Source organism: Triturus cristatus, chromosome 2_2 (genome assembly GCF_964204655.1).
Source record: "Triturus cristatus chromosome 2_2, aTriCri1.1, whole genome shotgun sequence".
Classification (NCBI taxonomy): domain Eukaryota; kingdom Metazoa; phylum Chordata; class Amphibia; order Caudata; family Salamandridae; genus Triturus; species Triturus cristatus.
In genome coordinates, this window is record NC_140582.1 from 30,532,325 (window position 1) to 30,553,046 (window position 20,722).

Consider the following 20,722-nt stretch of genomic DNA (forward strand, 5'->3'; position numbering starts at 1 on the left):
AGGGGAGGAGTCATTACACTTCATTCATGGGATCCACTCTCCAGATATAATAATCCCCTCCACGCAGATTCCTTCATTCCCTCTCCGTTTCTACGAACGAGAACATACAATAGTCCTCGACTAAATATAACATAACTTTTTGATATTATCGGAAATCACATTAAAACGAGCCCCGTATATTTAGGATGGAGCATTTTCCTTCATAAAATCTCTAACGCAGATCAGAATACGAAGTACTCGAAGCAACGAGTCTGCACCTTCAGAACTACCCCCGGTTAATATTAAAACTACAAGTCCCACGTTGATCAAGACGGCGCATGTGTAAGATTCACTTCCGCGAAGGGCGGTGTTACGAGACTCCGGAAAACAACGGAAGCATCAATCAAGACCTGCGTACAAGCTTTAAAATCGTGGCTACGGTTACGGCAGTGATTCCAAGCTGTGGGAACCCATACCGAATAGGTGTTCATACGGGGCAGGACCCTTGGTGGCGTGAGTAACATGGAAACGGACAGCGGATGAAATTGAGAGAGCGAGTTGAGATATAGTTTGATTGTGAACGAATGCGCAACCTTTATACCTCATTCTCGTTTTTCCTTTTCTCTGTTTCACTTACATATCTCGGCCACTATATGTGGGATTGGATGTTCTCCCTATGATCGGCTAATTTCCTATACCTCGGTCATCTGATCGTGAACCTACCGATTTGAATGTAATTAATTGTCTGGCATGAATACACAGTGTGTGACTACAGGGCTACCCCACGTGTAGCGGTCCCACATGATGTTTATCCTCTCCTAAATTGGGGTAAGCATAACCATAAGACTACAGTTAGTTTATATTCATGACATGAGAATGAGTAAGGAGTGGTTTGTTTTAAACTCGAGTTTGTATACTGGAAGTTTGACTGATAAGACTGTTGTCTTATAGACACACGCAAATGGATGTGTGAGAATAGGATGCGGTATAGTACCGCCATTTTGATAATCAGACACCATATTCATGAGTGTAAATAGAATGCGGAAAATTCCGCCACAAAAACTAGATACACGCCAAATTGCTGTGTGTCACATAAATGAGTGGTTATGCCTTAATCACGCGCACATTCTATTTCCCTGGGTTTCACGTATGATGATGTGGAATGGGCAGAGAAGTACACATGGCTAATATTGATATGTCTCTTTGCCAAAAAGAACTGACGCGCTATATATGTTGTTTGTCACTTTTGTTTTTTACAGATGGAGTGATTTCAATTACGGAATGACATTTTAATAAGGAGCAGCTATCTGCCCTTACTGTATGATAGTATAGGGAATTTCTCTTTCTTCTTCCCTAACTCGCAGGGGGCACAAGCCCTGATGAATGTCCGTGCACCCTTGACGGGGCATTAAGGACAGAAACATTTTGGCAATAGGGTCCTAGGACCATAATATCCCTAGCAACCCTTTTCTTTATATTTTAACATCAGTGCCAAACCCAAAAATAAAGGGAAACTGGGGTTTGACGCCGTTTTTTAATCTTTATACCCCCTGGCCAAAAATCATCTCATCAAGTGCTCCCTGAAATACTGGTCGAGCCCACCCTGACCTTTAGGCGCCGGGGTGTCCCAATGATGAAGCATGACACCACTAGGGTGTGTGAGGGAAAATAACAACAAAAGGACTTGCCTCCTTCCCCACGCCTAGGTGGTGTTATTTACTTCAAATAGGGCATACCAACACCTGAGCTGGCAGCAGAGTTTTCTATTGCTGATTGGTCCATTACGGGAGTACTTATAGTGATTGAGTGTTTATCCACGGGAGGGTGTACTCCTTCATAGAGTTCCTCTCGGCCCCCTAACCTAACTAGGGATCCGTCCTAATATAGGTTTGTGTATTGAGACACAAACCTCACCCACACACGCAGACACCCAGACAACCTCAGAGGTAATCAGACAGCCAATAAGTCATCCATATAGGCATTCATGTACCCACCAACAGACTCATATACCTACTTTACCAACAACTAACAGATGCACTCATTTACACAACCAGTTACTCACCTATGCATTCACTGAGGCTCCTAATCACCCACTTATACAGTCAGTCATGCACCCACTGAGTCATCCATACAGACACTCATCCACCCACTGATTCAGCAATACACCTTAGTATATATATTTAAGAGTCAAACTTTTTAAAAACAGTCAATGGATGATGTCATCACTGATGTCATTAGTTATGTCCTGAGTGATGTAATACATGAGGTCATAAGCAGTGCATTGCAGGGCGCGAGCAATAGTTAACTCAGGTAACTATAACGGCTGAATTTCTCTGGTTTTGTATGAGTGAAAAGTCAGCCTGACTATAACGTCCCTGTAACATTTGTTTTCTGTTTCACTGAAAAAAATAAACAAATATATATATATATTTTTTCACTGAAAAAAACCATAGGTTACAGAGACGTTATAGTTAGAAATTAGCATTTAAAAAAGCTTTGAAATTCACTGAAAAAACCATAGGTTTCAGAGACGTTATAGTTAGAAATTAGCATTTAAAAAACCTTAGAAATTCACAGAAAAAAACATAGGTTTCAGGTGTGTTATAGTTAGTTGGACATTTCACTCGTACAAAACCATAGAAATTCCTCCGTTATAGTTCTGCTAATTGTAACTCGCGCGCCCGCAATGCACTGCTGATGATGTCACATATTGCATCATTCATGACATGGTCAGTGACATCACTGATGACATCTCAAATGACATCATTGATAACATCACTGATGACATCATCCACTGAATGTGGTTTAGTTTGACATTTAAATATGTATTATATATATATACCAATCTGTATTGAAGATTGAGTGGATATATATCTGTCTGGATGGAGGATTTAGTAGCTGACTGTTTAAGTGAGTAATTAAAAGTGTCTCACTTAATACATGGATTAGTAACTAAACTATGTGAATGTGTGCATCACTGTTGTTGTATAACATGCTGCATCAGTTGGTTACTAACTACATGAGGGTGTATATAAGTTATTGATTAGTTGGGTGAGTAATTGTATGGGACACTGAGTTTGTGTGTGGTTGGATGGGGTGTGTGTAACTCTATGCATAGTTTAGTTTAGTTTTTACATTTGTAATGCGCAACAGCTACCCAAAAAGGGTTTCCCGGCGCAAGGGACCAGAAGTCAGGAACTATGGAATGAGAGAGCGGTAGAAACTTTATCTGTTAAATAGCCAGGTTTTTAAAGACTTACGAAATTTTGTATAGTTTGTCTCGTTCCGGAGTGATGTGGGTAAAGAGTTCCTGGACATAGGGCCGAGGTAAGAATAGGATCTGCCGCCCATCCGAGCTCATTTGAATCTTGGGATGACAAACCTTGCTTGGGTGGCAGAGCGGAGATTTCGGGAGGGAAGATAAGGACTGACTAAGGACTGAAGATATCTAGGAGCACAACAAGATTTGATTTTGTGCATATAACTCAGTGCCTTGAACTTAATCCGATTTTCGATTTTAAGCCAATGCAGTTTGCATCGATAAGATGAAATGGAGGCAGTTTTAGGGACTCCCCACAGGAGTCTGACTGCCGCGTTTTGTACCGTCTGTAGTCGTTGGACTACAGATTTGTTGGCGCCAAAATAAAGTACATTTCCATAGTCAAGCCTGGATGTAATAAGAGCATTGACTACTGTTTTCCTTGTGGTTTCCGGAAGCATCCAACAGATTTTTTTTAACCATTTAAGAATGGTGAAGCAGGTCGCTGCGACTTTGACAGATTGGGGGTGCATACTAAGTGAGTCGTCGATTGTGATACCCAGGTTACGGACTTGGGGAGAGGGAGAAGGAAGGACACCCATTTTACAAGGCCAGTGTTGGGGGTTCCAAAGATCCTTATTTTTTCCTAGTACCAGTATTTCAGTGTTTTCACCGTTTAGTTTGAGAAAATTTTCTTGCATCCAAGACGCTATTTTACTCAGTCCAATTTTGAGGTTGGAAGGCAAAGTGGTTTTGTGTGAAGAGAGGGAAAAAATGATTTGTGAATCGTCCGCATAGGAAAAGAGAGATAGCCCTGAACTCTCAGCTATCACGGCAAGTGGTTTTACATAGAGATTGAATAACAAGGGGCTGAGAATGGACCCCTGTGGTACCCCATGGGCGATTGAGTGGACTTCAGAGCAGGCTGAATGTGAGAAAACTTGGAAGGTGCGGTTTGAAAGGAAAGCAGTCAGCCAGTTTAAAGTGGGTCCGTTTATGCCCAGAGATTTAAGTGTCCTTATTAACACAGTGTGAGACACCGTGTCAAAGGCGGCGCTCAGATCAAGTAAAATGAGCGCGACTGTGTCCCCGTTGTCCAGATGGTGACGTAAGCTTTCAGTGACCCCAAGTAGGGTGGTTTCGGTGGAAAAACCTGCTCTGAAGCCCGACTGAGAAGGGTGAAGAAGTCCGTGAGTAGTCACATATTGGGTGAGGTGCGAATGGATGTGTCTCTCCAGAATCTTAGAAAAAATCGGGAGCAGGGATATAGGACGGTAATTGCTCAATACGTCTGGGTCAGCATTTGTCTTTTTAAGAAGGGGGTGGATCATGGCATGTTTCCATGTAGATGGAATGGAAGCTTCTTAAAGTGAAGCATTTAAGAGATCCATTATCACAAGTAGAGGGGAAAAACTTAATTGTTTTAATACTGAGATAGGTAATGGGTCATTTGGAGATCCCGATTTAATATTGTTCAGAAGTGTAGTTAGGCTTTCTATGGTAAGTAAAGGCCAAGTTTCCAGAGAGTGGTCAAGGAGATCAGGTTTCTCAAATTTATTTAGGAGAGGATTTATATTGTCTAGAGGAGGCTGGGGTGTTAAAGCAGTGGAGGAATTTTTAGCCTGTTTCAGCACAATATCTTGATATATTGTGTCGACTTTTTGGATAAAGAAAGTGGCCAAATCATCACATTTAAGTTTAGTTAGTGCAGAAGGTTGTGCTAGAGTTTGGGAGCCTGCAAGTTCCTTAACGTTGTTAAAAAGAGTTTTGGAACAATTAGTTGCATTTTCAATGGTGATGGAAACAAAGTCTGCTCGAGCAAGTTTGCAGAGTTTATGATAATTTTTTAAGGCACTTTTATAATCAGATTTAGATGAAGAAGTGTAATTCTTTCTCCATTTTCTCTCCAAAATTTTACAGTTAGTTTTTTCCGTTTTCAGTGACTCAGTGAACCAGGGGGCTGGTGGTCGATGGTTTCCGAATTTTTTGTTTGTAAGAGGCAGACATGTGTTAATGGCATCCGTAAGCCAGTTTTGCACTGAAGATGATAGTTGGTTTACTTGTTGCGAGGAACATGGTTTATGGGTATCTAAATGAGTGTTAAGAGCAATGATATCGAACTTTTTCCAATTTCTAAATTGCAAAGCGGGCGTGCTGGAAATTGATGAAAGATGTGCTGGAAGTGTTAAGTCAAATTTGACAAGGTAGTGATCGGACCAGCTTGTTGGGATGGCCAAAGAGCAAGAGATCTCTGTTAGATTAGAAAAAATAGGGTCGAGGAGATGCCCTGCTGTATGTGTGGGCACAGAGTTTAGTAGGTTTAAATTTAAGGAAGCTAAGTCGGAAATAAGATTTGAGCTGCTTTTACATGATTTCTTTTCTAAATGGAGATTAAGGTCTCCTAAAATGGAGAAATTAGCTGATTTCATAGCTAAAGGAGCTATGAGTTCAGCGAAAGTCGAGATCCAAGATACGGAGGAGGAAGGGGGACGATAGACGAGTATACCTGAAAAGGTAAATTTAGGGGAAAGAGTCAGTTTAAAAATAGCAGCCTCACAGTCAAGAAAAGGGAGATGTTCAAAGTCGCATTTGAACTCCTCCTTAAAAATAACAGCTATCCCACCACCCATTTTCAGAGTACGATCTTTCCTCACTATAGCATAATTAACAGGTAATGCAGCAGCAATATCAGGACCTGAACACTCCTGGAGCCAGGTTTCTGTGAGGAAAATCGCATCAGGTTGGTCGTTGGATAAACGATCGAAGATGTCAGATTTATGTTTGGGTAAGGAGCGACAGTTAATGCTGAAAAAAGAGTAAGGGTTATTTTGAGGAGCCAGTGGGTTAGGATTAGATAGTAGGCTTCCGGTTGTTTCATTTAAACTAGGTGAAAAACAAAAACCACAGTTTTCACAGGTGTAGAGAGCTCCTAATAAATGAGCTTTAGTGCAGTTAGGAAGCAGGGGTGTATAAAAGGCCAATAACTGCGCAGATGTGTATTTAAGTATGCTGGGTTTGATCATGGTATCACGGGTCTGGGTGTGGAGAGACCCTGGGTGGTTTACCGGGCAACCAGGGGTTCTGGCCCTGGGTCTGAGCCAGGCGCGGACGGGCGCAGACGGGCTTTCCTTAGGCGCGCCTTCGGCGTGCCAGCGGCGCGCCCGCTGCGCTTCGGGGCCAGCATCCAAATTTATGCAGTGTTTTAGCAGCTAGACTGCTAACTACCGTGTGCGTTAAGGAAAAGCCCACACTTCCGGTTTTGCGTGCTAAATCCCTCCACAACAAACGGAAGGATCCGTGGTGGACCGGGGATGACGCTTTTGCCGGTTAAAGTGCGTTTGTGCAGGTAAAAATATACAATTTTTTAAAATCAGTGAAACAGTTTGTGATTTTTAAAAGTAGTATCCTGAAAACAATTCCTAAAATGGCTTTCAGTGACTACAAATGACTACTGTGACTGCAATGTTTAGTAAATCAAACAAATGCGTCCAAACATGAAGCCCTTTAACCAGGCGCTTCGTTTCGCTTCGTTTACCGGCTCCTTAAGACCAGAGTTTGTCCTTCAAAATGCGTCCGCTGCGCTTCGGGGCCAGCATCCAAATTTATGCAGTGTTTTAGCAGCTAGACTGCTAACTACCGTGTGCGTTAAGGAAAAGCCCACACTTCCGGTTTTGCGTGCTAAATCCCTCCACAACAAACGGAAGGATCCGTGGTGGACCGGGGATGACGCTTTTGCCGGTTAAAGTGCGTTTGTGCAGGTAAAAATATAAAAAAAATTAAAATCAGTGAAACAGTATGTGATTTTTAAAAGTGGTATCCTGAAAACAATTCCTAAAATGACTTTCAGTGACTACAAATGACTACTGTGACTGCAATGTTTAGAAAATCAAACAAATGCGTCCAAACATGAAGCCCTTTAACCAGGCGCTTCGTTTCGCTTCGTTTACCGGCTCTTTAAGACCAGAGTTTGTCCTTCAAAATGCGTAGATGTGTGAATGGTTGATTGACTAGGTGTATAGGTTTAAGAGTGCATGTGGAAACAGTTGTTTGGGGGACTGAGAGTATTTATTTGTGTGTTGGTGAGCGAATATATGTTTTAGTTGTACATCTTCAACAAAGTAAAAAAATAAAAGGCATTGTATGTGAGAGTTGGTGTATATAAATAAGTATGTGTAAGAGTCAGTGATTGTGAGAGTGACTATATGAATGAGTGTATAATTGTAATGGTGATTTTTTTAACATATTAACTATGAGTTACTATGTGTTTGAATAAATGAGGTGTTGGATAATTGTGTAAGTGAGTAAATGTAAGTGTGATTAATTTTTTTCATGAGTGAGTAGGATGACTGCATAACCGACTAAGATGACTGCTGATGTGTCAATGTCTATATATGTGTATAAGTGCATTTGATAGTGTTCTATTAATTAGTTACTGCATGTATAAATGATTTTGTTGTTGAATGGGGAGTTGTGTGTGTAGACTTAGGAATCAGTGAGTGGGTATGTAATAACTGGTATTGGTGTGTCAATGGTTTCAAATATGGTACTCTGTATTTTACAGTGAGTGATGAAAGGTTATACTAGTGTAAGATGAGGTGTATCAGATTCTCGCGTGGATGATGTCATCAGTGATGTCATTCGAGATGTCATCAGTGATGTCACTGACCATGTCCTGAATTATTTATTATGTGACATCATCAGCAGTGCATTGCGGGCGAGCGAGTTATAGTTAGCAGAACTAAATATAATGGAGGAATTTCTATCGTTTTGTACGAGTGAAATAGCCAGCTAACTATAACGTCTCAGGAACCTATGTTTTTTTTCAATGAATTTCTAAGGTTTTTAAAATGCTAATTTTGAAGTGAGATAGTAGTTATACTTATTTTTTTGTACTGATTTTCTGCAGTTTAAATAACATTATATATTTTTCTGAAAATTGCAAAAAAAATGTGTGGAAAACATTCAAACTAAAATGTTGATTCATTTCTTTGTTTTCATTTTTTATTTTAATATATTTATATTATTTTCTTTTAAAAAAAAACATTTTTACAATTTTTTTTCGGAGTCGCGCAGTCAAAGCGTACACATCACGGTGGGCGCGCGGATTCTAGCCGCCCTTTTAGAAAAGTTATGAAGGATCCGTTTACGGTGTGCGACAGCTGCGTGTTTTTCAGTTACATCATATACATTTAACATTACATGATGTGCGTGATTGGTCTGCAACCAGTCCACGACTCCTGCTCCCTCGCATTCATGACACGTGCGCATTACGGTACAAGATGCTTGCGCGGTGGCAGGTCCCGCGTGACGTCATATACATGCTGGGGCGCGCTGGGTGCGCGACTCCTGCAAAATAAATGTATGATCCAAAATTATATGTATATGTCTTTAATATAAATATTAGGGCAAGAGATTATCTAAGATATTCATAAAATATATTTGTACTTCCAATAAACTTATATTATTTTTAGATATATTTTCGCGAAGTCGGGTGCGTGCATCGTGAGCGCAGAGAACCAGGTCAGCAGAGCTGCTGTAGAGCCAGAGAAACCAGGTCAGCAGAGACTTTGTAGAGCCAGAGAACCAGGTCAGCAGAGCTGCTCTAGAGCCTAAGAAGCAGGTCAGCAGAGCTGCTCTAGCACCAGAGACCCAGGTCAGCAGATCTGTTCTAGAGCCAGAGACCCAGGTCAGCAGAGCAGCTCTAGAGGCCGAGAACCAGGTCAGCAGAGTTGCTGTAGAGCCAGAGAAACCAGGTCAGCAGAGATGCTTTAGAGGGAGTGAACCAGGTCAGCAGGACTGCTTTAGAGCCAGAGAACCAGGTCAGCAGAGCTGCTCTAGAGCCAGAGAACCAGGTCAGCAGAGCTGCTTTAGAGCCAGAGAACCAGGTCAGCAGAGCTGCTTTAGAGCCATAGAACCAGGTCAGCAGAACTGCTTTGGAGCCAGAGAACCAGGTCAGCAGAGCTCTTTAGAGGGAGAGAACCAGGTCAGCAGAGCTACTTTAGAGCCAGAGAACCAGGTCAGCAGAGCTGCTTTAGAGCCAGAGAACCAGGTCAGCAGAGCTGCTCTAGAGCCAGAGAACCAGATCAGCAGAGCTGCTTTAGAGGGAGAGAACCAGGTCAGCAGAGCTGCTTTAGAGCCAGAGAAGCAGGTCAGCAGAGCTGCTCTAGAGCCAGAGAAACCAGGTGAGCAGAGCTGCTTTAGAGGGAGAGAACCAGGTCAGCAGAGCAGCTTTAGAGCCAGAGAACCAGGTCAGCAGAGCTGCTCTAGAGGGAGAGAACCAGGTCAGCAGAGCTGCTTTAGAGCCAGAGAACCAGGTCAGCAGAGCTGCTCTAGGGCCAGAGAACCAGGTCAGCAGAGCTGCTTTAGAGCCATAGAACCAGGTCAGCAGAGCTGCTTTAGAGCCAGAGAACCAGGTCAGCAGAGCTGCTTTAGAGCCAATGGACCAGGTCAGCAGAGCTGCTTTAGAGCCAGAGAACCAGGTCAGCAGAGCTTCTCTAGCTGACACTGACTGACTGACACTGACTGACTTACACTGACTGACTGACACAGACTGACTGACACTGACTGACTGACACAGACTGACTGACACAGACTGACTGCTCTACTACTCTACTACTCACTCTCTACTACTCACTCTCTACTACTCTCCACTAGTCACTCTACTACTCTCTACTACTCACTCTCTACTACTCTCTACTACTCTTTCTCAACTACTCACTCTCTACTACTCACTCGCTACTACTCTCTACTACTCTCTACTAGTCACACTCTACTACTCACTCTCTACTACTCTCTACTAGTCACTCTGCTACTCTACTACTCACTCTCTACTACTCACTCTCTACTACTCTACTACTACTCACTCTACTATTCACTCTACTATTCACTCTACTACTCACTCTCTACTACTCTCTACTACTCACTCTCCACTACTCGCTCTCTACTACTCGCTCTCTGCTACTCGCTCTCTACTACTCACTCTCTACTACTCTACTACTGTCTCTACTACTCACTCTCTACTACTCACTCTACTACTCTCTACTTCTCTCTACCACTCACTCTCTACTACTCACTCTACTACTCACTCTACTACTCACTCTCTACAACTCACTCTCTACTACTCTCTACTACTCACTCTCTACTACACTCTCTACCACTCTCTACTACTCACTCTCTACTACTCTCTACTACTCGCTCTCAACTACTCTCTACTACTCGCTCTACTACTCACTCTACTACTCTACTACTCTCTACTACTCTACTACTCGCTCTCTACTACTCTCTCTACTACTCTCTCTACTACTCTCTACTACTCACTCTCTACTACTCTCTACTACTCATTTTCTACTACTCACTCTCTACTACTCTCTACTACTCTCTGCTACTCACTCTCTGCTACTCTCTACTACTCACTCTACTACTCACTCTCTACTACTCTCTACTACTCACACTCTACTACTCACTCTACTACTCTCTACTACTCAATCTCTACTACCCACTCTACTACTCACTCTGCTACTCACTCTACTACTCACTCTCTGCTACTCTCTCTACTACTCAATCTCTACTCTCTACCTCTCACTACCTCTCCCTCTACTACTCTCTACCTCTCTACACCTCTACCTCTACCTCTCTACCTCTGCACCTCTACCTCTCTCTACACGCACACATAGGCACATATATATATATGCATATATATGCATATGCATTTATATATATTTGTGTATGTATATACATACATATATAAATATATGTATAATCTGCATATCTATATAAATGCATACATACATATACATATATGCATACATATGCATGTTATGTACATGAAAGTTTGAAAAACACTAATACAAGCAAAGCTAAAAAGCCACCTAATTACAAACAGAATTGCTTTAACTTAAACGAGGGCCAGACCTATTGCATTTTCAATGCTTGTTTACTTTTGTTCCATCAAGAAGGCATTCAGATGTGTCACACATTTGCCATACATTCTGAATGTTAGCACTCTAGTTGCTCATTAGATCACTGTAGTAAAGCTACTGCTCACCAGGGAAGTCTGCTGCTGATATTCAAAGTGCATGTTTCAGTCTGCATGTCAGAATTTTTTAATTAAATAGAAGAGGATTTGAGAAGTCAAAATGTGCCCTAATTTTTCTTTCTGCAGCACTAATCATAATTTCTATGGCAAAATGAACCCCCTCATTTTGTTCCTTTGCAAATTAAATGTTACCACTTTATTCCAATCAAGATGGCTTCAGGTGTGCCATACTTTTGTCATAAGTAAGACTGTTAGCGCTCTAGTTGTTCTTTAGAACACTCTGGGACATTCTGTCATTGGGCTATACTTGGGCTACATCTGGGTGATATTTGCGCTACATTTGGGCTCTTTTGTCTCTGGTGGCCATCTTGGGAGACTTATTTGTTATGAGTGATGTAATATGTGACGTCATCAGCAGTGCATTGCGGGAGCGCGAGTTATAGTTAGCTGAACTAACTATAACAGGGGAATTTCTAGGTTTTTGTATGAGTGAAAAGTCCAGCTAACTATAACGCCCCTAAAACCTATGGTTTTTTCAGTGAATTTCTAAGGTTTTTTAAATGCCGATTCCTAACTATAACGCCCCTGAAACCTTTGGTTTTTTCAGTGAATTTCAAAGGTTTTTTAAATGCCAATTCCTAACTATAACGTGCATGAAACGTATGGTTTTTTCAGTGAATTTCAAAGGTTTTTTAAAGCCTAATTCCTATCTATAACTTATCTCTGAAGATATCATGTTTAATGATTTTGATTGGATTTCTATATTTTTCAAATTCAGTGTGTCAATTTCATTAATTATCTTCTTTTTAAAATACTTTTTTATCACCATTTTTTAAACTATTTTTTCAATTAATTCTTTTAAAAATTGAAAAATATTATTTGAACTTAATGGGTTCTCAAACATTTTTTTTATATTTTTAAAAATATTTTTTTAACTATATGTTCAAAACTGTATTTTAAATATTTTTTCTATGTTTGTGGATCCGCGGACCCTATACGCACCGTTCTCGATCCCTACGCGATAGCATCCACGCATGGTATGCGTCGGGTACGTGGTTAGTGCGCGATTCCAATGCGATGGGTACGCGACTCCCAGCCTATACGTGACACATTTGATGTACGTAACGCGACGTTTATGCGCTTCCGCGATGCGTCATCTGCGTCTATGACGCGGTGGGTGCGCGGATCCCGCGAAGTATTTAACATTTAAAAAATCATATGTATGTATTTCATGTGAATATTAATTATAGACAAACTCTAAACTAGTCTTAAAACTAATATATTTTTACATCTAATCCTATAATTTTTTTTATTCAATTTCGCGGATGCGCGCTGGGTGCGTGCTGCGTACGCGCAGGGTGTGCGGATCCCATGTGACCTGCAAAAAAAGAGATTTGATTGGTTCATTACACTTCCTCTTCTAACTATTGAAAGACCCCACCCATTTCAATCATTCTTCTTTGACCTTCTTTGGAGCACCATCTCTTTGGAGAGAAGAAGATTTTTTAGACTAAGTTTACACTTAGCTCTAACTTTTTTCAACCAAAAAGGGCTTCAGGGCAGCAGGCATCACCTGCATCACCTCATACTTCTGAGGATGAAGTTTTGCCGGAGGCACCACCCACAGAACGTTTTTCTTCAGTGGTGTGGAATTTTTCTACTTTTCCCGAGGGGCAGAATAAGACCAATGCCACCTTGGTCACGTGCAAGATTTGCAAAAGAGTCCCGTCGCGAGGGGATCCTAACAAGAAATACTCTTGCGGCACGGCAAGTATGATGAAGCACATGAGGACCCTTCATCCAAACAATCTTGCACGAGAAGAGTGCCGTCGGATGAGAAACACTCCTGCTCCTGCGCCATCCACCTCATCGCAGCCGAGCACATCAAGAGTGCATCCATCAGCCCAAACCGTGGACATCCATCCTCAATTTCATTTTTTAAAAGTGCTCTGCACTAAGTGCAATGCGACTTTGTGCTATGGTGAGCAGTCGATCGATCTGATCTGCCGCCGCCAAGAAAGTCACATTTGCTAGGTTTTTTTTGTTTTTTTTTATTGTTCCCAGAAGTGCATTGTTTGGTTACTCCTGTTTTTATTTTGCAGAAAAACCACAATAAATTAAAAATTGTTCAGAAAACCCCCAAAAAATTATAAAAGAAGAAAAAAAAAGTTCTTGTAAGAACTAACTTTCCTGGTTTAAAAAAGGAGCTAAATTTCTTTGTTAGTGTTAGTTTAGATGAATGTATGTGTAGTACGTAATTGACTGAATGAATGCATAAGTAGCATATGGTGAATGTATAAGTGCAGAAGTATGAGGAAGTGCTGCAGCATCACACAGTAACCTCTTTAACTGCAGTGTGCTGTAGTACTTCCGAAGCACAGGGATGCAACATATGTACATAAATATGTTGCAAATCTATGCTTCTGTCTGCACGGCTGCTTAAACTGCAGCCATGTGGTGACACAGGCACCCTTGCACCGTAGTGCCAGGATATTTGTGTCATGTGCTCTTTGTTTTTCTGCAGGAAGTCACACCTTCCTGCACAAAAAAATGAGAAAATGCATTTTTCTCCTTCAATGTATGCTGAACATTTCAGCATGCATTGAAGATATAAAAATGTGGAGAAATGAAAACAATTCTCCTTGTTGTGCTTTCCTACACCAATTTTAGAATGGTGCACCATTCACACACATATGGAGATTCATGATTTCTGATAAATCTAGACATGTGTCTTGTTCTATGAGCATTAAGTGCAATTATGCACAACAACACGTATAGAACACCCTTTCAACACAAAGTGGTGTGCATGATGAGGTTATATTTACATGGAGTATAAAAAGTGCACAGAGTGCCTTTTCCTCTCTTTGTAAATGTAAAAGAGTATATTGCACAATAACTATGTTACAAAAAGTGACATATTTCCGTTTTTAAATGTCCGTGCGAATGATAGAAAGTAAGCACAGAGTTTTGTCTGCAAAGATGTTCAAAGAAGAATAATTGAAATGATTGCGGTCCTTCAACAGCTAAAAAGGTGAAATATTATGAACCCCGCAAATCTCTTTTTTTGCAGGTCACATGATATCTGATTATGGTCAGATTTCAAAACTGCATAAACAGAGTGTTTTTTAGAAACGTGTTTCAACTTTGTAGCTTCTTGCAGGCCTCTTCATTCTGCATATTGAGACTTAGTTAAACTTACCTTCACAGTAATAGGAATAAAAAATTGTATACTTTTTTTTCTGTTTTTCATTCAAATATAAATTCATATAAATTGCTTATTTTAAAATTTGGATCTGTGAAAGAAAAGGAAAAAAAATTATAACATGTAATAATACATTTTTTACAACACAGCATAATTTCCACAAAGTAATTTTTTTGCCTTTTTTGCTGTTCTCAGAATATATTAAATTTCACTAAAAATAGTGATTTCAATCGTACTCATCACTTAACAGCGGGCAAAAAAAACACAATCTCAAAGATTGTTAAAAAAAACCCAACATGCCATTCTCAAAATACAAATCACAGAAATATAAAATACACACAGCTAACAAAAATTTTTAACTTACAAAAACTGTAAATGATGTCGCTATAAAATATTCACCAAATCTAAAGTTGCATTTTTGGAGGATGCACCACGCCCACAACGTTTTCCTTCAGTGATGTGGAAATTTTCTACTTTTCTCGAGGGGCAAACAAAGACCAATACCACCTTTCTCATGCACAAGATTTTCAAAAGAGTTCTGTTACGAGGGGATCCTAACAAAAAATACTCATGCGGCACAGCAAGTATGATGAAACACCTAAGGACCCTTCATCCAAACAATCTTGCATGAGAAGAGTGCAAACAGATGAGAAACACTCCTGTTCTGTATCTGTAAAAAAGAATCACAAATAAATGTATATTAATAACTTTCAAAATTATACTATTCCATTACTGTACAAACACATTTTATATAAATACTGACTAAGAAACTATGACCCTGAACCACAAGTGTGACGATGGTTACTTTGAAGCGGTTCATGCCCTAAAGCCTATCTCACTAAAACTCTACATGCTAACCGACTAAATGATTACAGTACTATAAGGAGACACACTGGGTGAGTGACAGGGTGTTTGCTAGAAGAGTATGAATACTAACTAGGGAATTGAAGGTGTGAAGCACAACTGTGTAGGTGATTAGAGGACTGCATCCATACTGCATAGTCATTTAAAGCAGTCCATGTGCTAAGGCCTGGCTCACTGCATGACTACTTGGGTACTGACTGAATGATTACAGTACAGCCAGGAGAGTGCCTAGGTAAATTTATAAGTGCTAGGCTTTTCGCACAGGGAATGGATTAGTACTTGGTACTGAATGGGTCACCAGAGGAGTGCAAAGGCAGTGACAAGATGTTTGCTGGACTGTATGGATACTGACTAGGAAATTGAAAGTGTGAAAGACAAGTGTCTAGGTGGTTAGAAGACTGCATGCATAGTGGATAGGGGTTTGAAGCAGTCCATGTGCTAAGGCCTGGCTCAGTGCATAAATACTTAGGCACTGACTGAATGATTAGAGTACTGCAAAGATAGTATCTTGGTGAATTTATAAGTGTTTGAGTTTTCACACAGTGAATGGATTAGTACATGATGCTAAATGGGTCACTAGAGGACTGCAAAGGGAGTGACAGGGTGTTTCCTGGAAGTGTATGGGTACTGACTAGGGAATGGAAGGTGTGAAAGACAATTGTGTAGGTGGTTAGAGGCCTGCATGCATAGTGGATAGGCGTTTGAAGCAGTCCATATACTAAGGCCTGGGTCACTGGATGAGTACTTGGGTACTGACTGAATGATTAGAGTACTGCAAGGAGAGTGCCTGGGTGAATTTATTAGGGTTTGGCGCAGTGAATGGATTAGTACATGATGCTTAATAAGGTCACTAGAGGAGTGCAAGGGGAGTGACAGGGTGTTTGCTGGAAGTGTATGGATACTGACTGGGGAATTGAAGGTGTGAAAGACAAGTGTGTAGGTGGTTAGAGGACTGCATGTATAGTGGATAGGGGTTTGAAAAAGTCCATGTGCTAAGGCCTGGCTCAGTGCATGAATACTTAGGCAGTGACTGAATCATTAGAGTACTGGAAAGAGAGTGTCTTGGTGAATTTATAAGTGTTTGGGTTATGGCACAGTGAATGGATTAGTACATGGTGTTGAATGGGTCACTAGAGGACTGCAAAGGGAGTGACAGGGTGTTTCCTGGAAGTGTATGGATACTGACTAGGGAATTGAAGGTGTAAAAGACAAGTGTATAGTATGTTAGAACACTACATGCATACTGCATAGACATTTGAAGCAATCTATTTGGTACTTAGAAACTGACTAAATAATCAGACTACTTCTAGGACAGTGCTTAGGTAAAACTTTTAAATTTTCAGTTCTGCCACAGTGAAGAGAATAGTACATGGTACTGCACCTTAGTGTCAAACCCTGACTCATTTTATCAATGCATAAGCAAAGACTAGCTTCTAATGCTACTAAAACTTGACAACATGACAGGTTTTAAAAGAGTTATCTGCTAAAAAATACACAATGTTACCAAATGCTTCTCTCACAGTGGTTCCCAAATGCACACAGACTCACAGTGTGATTCTAGACAACAACCACTATACCTAGGAGTTTACCAAAAAGCATTCACTACTGAGGAAGTGGTAAGGGAACTGCACACAATCTTCATATTTCAGGACTGCACTTTTGTGTCAAAGCCTGACTCATTTAATCAAAGCATAAGCAAAAACTGGCTTCTAATGCTACTAAAACTTGACAACATGACCGGTTTTAAAACAGTTATCTGTCAGCAAATACACGATGTTACCAAATGCTTCTCTCACAATCCTTACCCAAATGCACACAGACTCACAGCGTGATTTTAGACAATCAACACTATCCTAGGAGTTTACCAAAACTCATTCACTAGTCTAGAAGAGTTAATGGTACTGCACACAATCTACATATTTAAGTACAGCACATCAGTGTCAAAGCATGACTCATTTAATCAACGCATAAGCAAAGACTGGATTCTAATGCTACTAAAACTTCACAACATGACAGGTTTTTAAAAAGTTATCTGTCAGCAAATACATGATGTCACCAAATGCTTCTCTCATAGTGATCCCAAATACACACTAACTCACACTGTGATTCTAGACAAGCACCACTATCCCTAGGAGTTTACCAAAACTCATTCACTACACTGCAAGTGGTAAGGGAACTGCACACAATCTACATATTTCAGGACTGCACTTTTCTGTCAAAGCCTGACTCATTTAATCAAATCATAAGCCATAACTGTCTTCTAATGCTACTATAACTTCACAACATGACAGGTTAAAACAGTTATCTGTCAGCAAATACACGATGTTACCAAATGCTTCTCTCACAGTGGTTCCCAAATGCACACAGACTCACTGTGTGATTCTAGACAAACAACACTATCCCTTGCACTATATCAAAACACATTTCTTCATCTAGAAGTAGTACTACATTTTAGTATAGAAACATAACATAACTCATTTCACAAATTCATAAACAATGACTGGTTTATAATTCTACCAAAATATAAAAACTGCACAGTTATCTGTCTGCAAACACATGAAAAACACAAATACTTATCACAGAATGGTTTCTACATGCACACACACTGTCAATAAGATTGTAGAGAAAAAAAGTACTCCCTACACTTTAGCAGGAGAAAAACATTAGTCTGATTAAAATCAAAATAGTCTACAATACATCCCCTCACAATTAAATAACTCATCTTTCAAGTTCTTTTGGAGATTAAGTAGTATATCAGTCACTCACCATATTTTCTTTTACAGAATCTCTGCACTGTGCACCTCTCAGCAAAAACAAAGAATGGAAAAGATTCCCTTTCATTTTCCACACATATACATGTAAACATCAAATCACAATCCTTCACACATAAACTCAAAAGCAAACACACATTTCTATTGGTTAAACATTTCAACCCTTTCCAACTGAAATACATTTCAACCCTTTCCCCAATCTGCCTTCTGCCGGTTACCATAGAAACAGGTCATGGAACACTGCACTAAGCACACAGGTCAGAAGTTCAGCACACAATGTTCCTACACAAGAGAGGAAGTGTGCTTCACTTTTCAACATATCAGCTAATCATATATAATGTTCCTTACAATCTGTTTTTGTTAACCAATAAGAATCATACCTTTAAAAAACAGAAATATACACCCTACCTTTTAGTGTACAAAGTCGTCATACAACCAATGATTTCTTGTCTTTTTTTAAAAACAATTCTGTGGAACCGTGCACCCAACGCGACAGGATGCGCGCACCGTGCGCGCATTTCGCCGTTTTTTTTTTTTAAAAAGGGGGCCCCAGGGGGTCCTTCTGGGACCCCCTAAGCACCTCTAGAGGGTCAGAGTATTTCCACTCTGCCCCCTTTATATGTTGTACACACTTATTCCCCTTGCTTCTTCAGCCTCGCTTCTACCGAGGCAGAAAATGGCCGCCAACAGTTCGTGGTTTCGAATGTAGAGAGACACTCGACAGCCAATTAGCATTCAGTGCGCTATCGGGAGGGTGCGCGCTCGGTTCGGGGAGGGTGCGCTCACGGTGCGGGTAGGGTCCGCGGATCCTCCCCGGCCATAGATATTTATGTACTTTTAACTCTAATTTTCTCAGGAACTACTGAACGGATTCACACCATTTATGCAAAAGGCACGAGTCTGAACTGAGGACTACCTCTTTGCCAAATTTGATGTCATTCCGTTCAGCGGTTCGGGCTGTAGCTGCGACAATAGATCCTATGGGAAATTGCATGGTGAAAACGCGTTTTGGGACCCCCCTTTTTCTCGGCCCCCGCTTGACGAATCACCACACAATTTTCAGGGTAGGAGCGGAGCGGAGCTGGCCAAAAGTTTGGAAAATTTCACAAGGATTCGTCAACCGGCGCCAGACTTCTTGGGAATAGAATGTTGCGGATTTCCTATGAAAAATAGGTCCTAACTATATCTACCTACTGGCGACCGCCAGTAGGTAATATATATATATATATATATATATATATATATATATATATATATAGATAGATAGATAGATAGATAGATAGATAGATAGATAGATACATAGATAGATATAGTGTCCTTTTTCCCAAATTAGATGATCACCACAAGATAGTTAACACCACCAGATCTTTAATTCCCAGTAACGCGTTTCGCCTGTCGCAGCAGGCTTGCTCACACACTGAGGTGTGGGATAGATTTACACATATACTACAGAGCACACAACAGAGAAATCGGACTTTGTTTGAATAGTACTACCTTGGTAGTTTCTACGACGGCCATATTGGAACGGTATACAGTCCTGAAAGTTGCACTCTGTGAATACTAGATGAACATTTGGAATGTATGCACAAATAGTATATTAGAAATTATCAAAAACTAATAGGAGGTGCAGAGTCTAAAAGAGTAGCGAGCTATTAACTGCTGAGTACGAAATACAAAAAGTACCAAAAAGGTCTTTAGCGGAATCAGGATAACACCGGGCGGAAGTTTAAGAGTTCATCAGCCCACCCTTGCTGGCGGAGCATCGTCATCTGAAACTCTGTGGAATAAAGAGCTAAGTACACAATGGCAGGCCAGAAGGTACTGCTCAGTGCTCAGCCTGATTATTCCAAGAAGAAAAATACTCCTGCCAGGGGTTATACTCAGAAGCTAAAGAATATAGTGCAGTGCTCAAATGTGAATGTGAATTTAAAAATGAATACTAAGGCAAAAAATATGTTTATTCAGGATTGCCTAAGTTTCATATCTAAAAAAAACCATAGTCTTAAACAAAGATAGACTATTTCCTGGCTTGTTTATAAAATGGTCGACATGTTTCAGCCGAGATGGTCACCTGACCCGGCTTTCTTCAGGACCAGTAACAAAATAGATATAGGAAAGATGCTACTGCAGGAAAAAATACATATGGTGATATGGTGTACAGGACAAATCAAAATATAGAAGTATGGACGTCAGATTCGACAGTGGCCGTAGCCACCCTACCATACAAATAGGCTCATCTTTCGACGTAAGAAGGATATCTTCTTTCCTATAGAGGGTCAAAAGAACCAGAGAAATCATATGTCACCGAGGGGCAACACACAGAAAAATCACAGCAATACTAGCCGCTACTCAACAGTGTCAACTCTACACTGTCACTTATTGACCAAAAACTCAAGTTGATGTTTGCCAACATACTATTATTTGAACCATGTTGAAAAACTCACCCAGCTTTCTGTGGGAGAACTGCCTCACCTCACCCGGCTGACAGCTCAGAGAAGGATGCACCGCTCTGTTCAAAAGTGGGAGCAAAACAGACAAGTTGCGCATTGATACTTGTACTGTTCGTGCCCATCTCACATACCTTCAAACATTTAAATAAACCTAAAAAACTA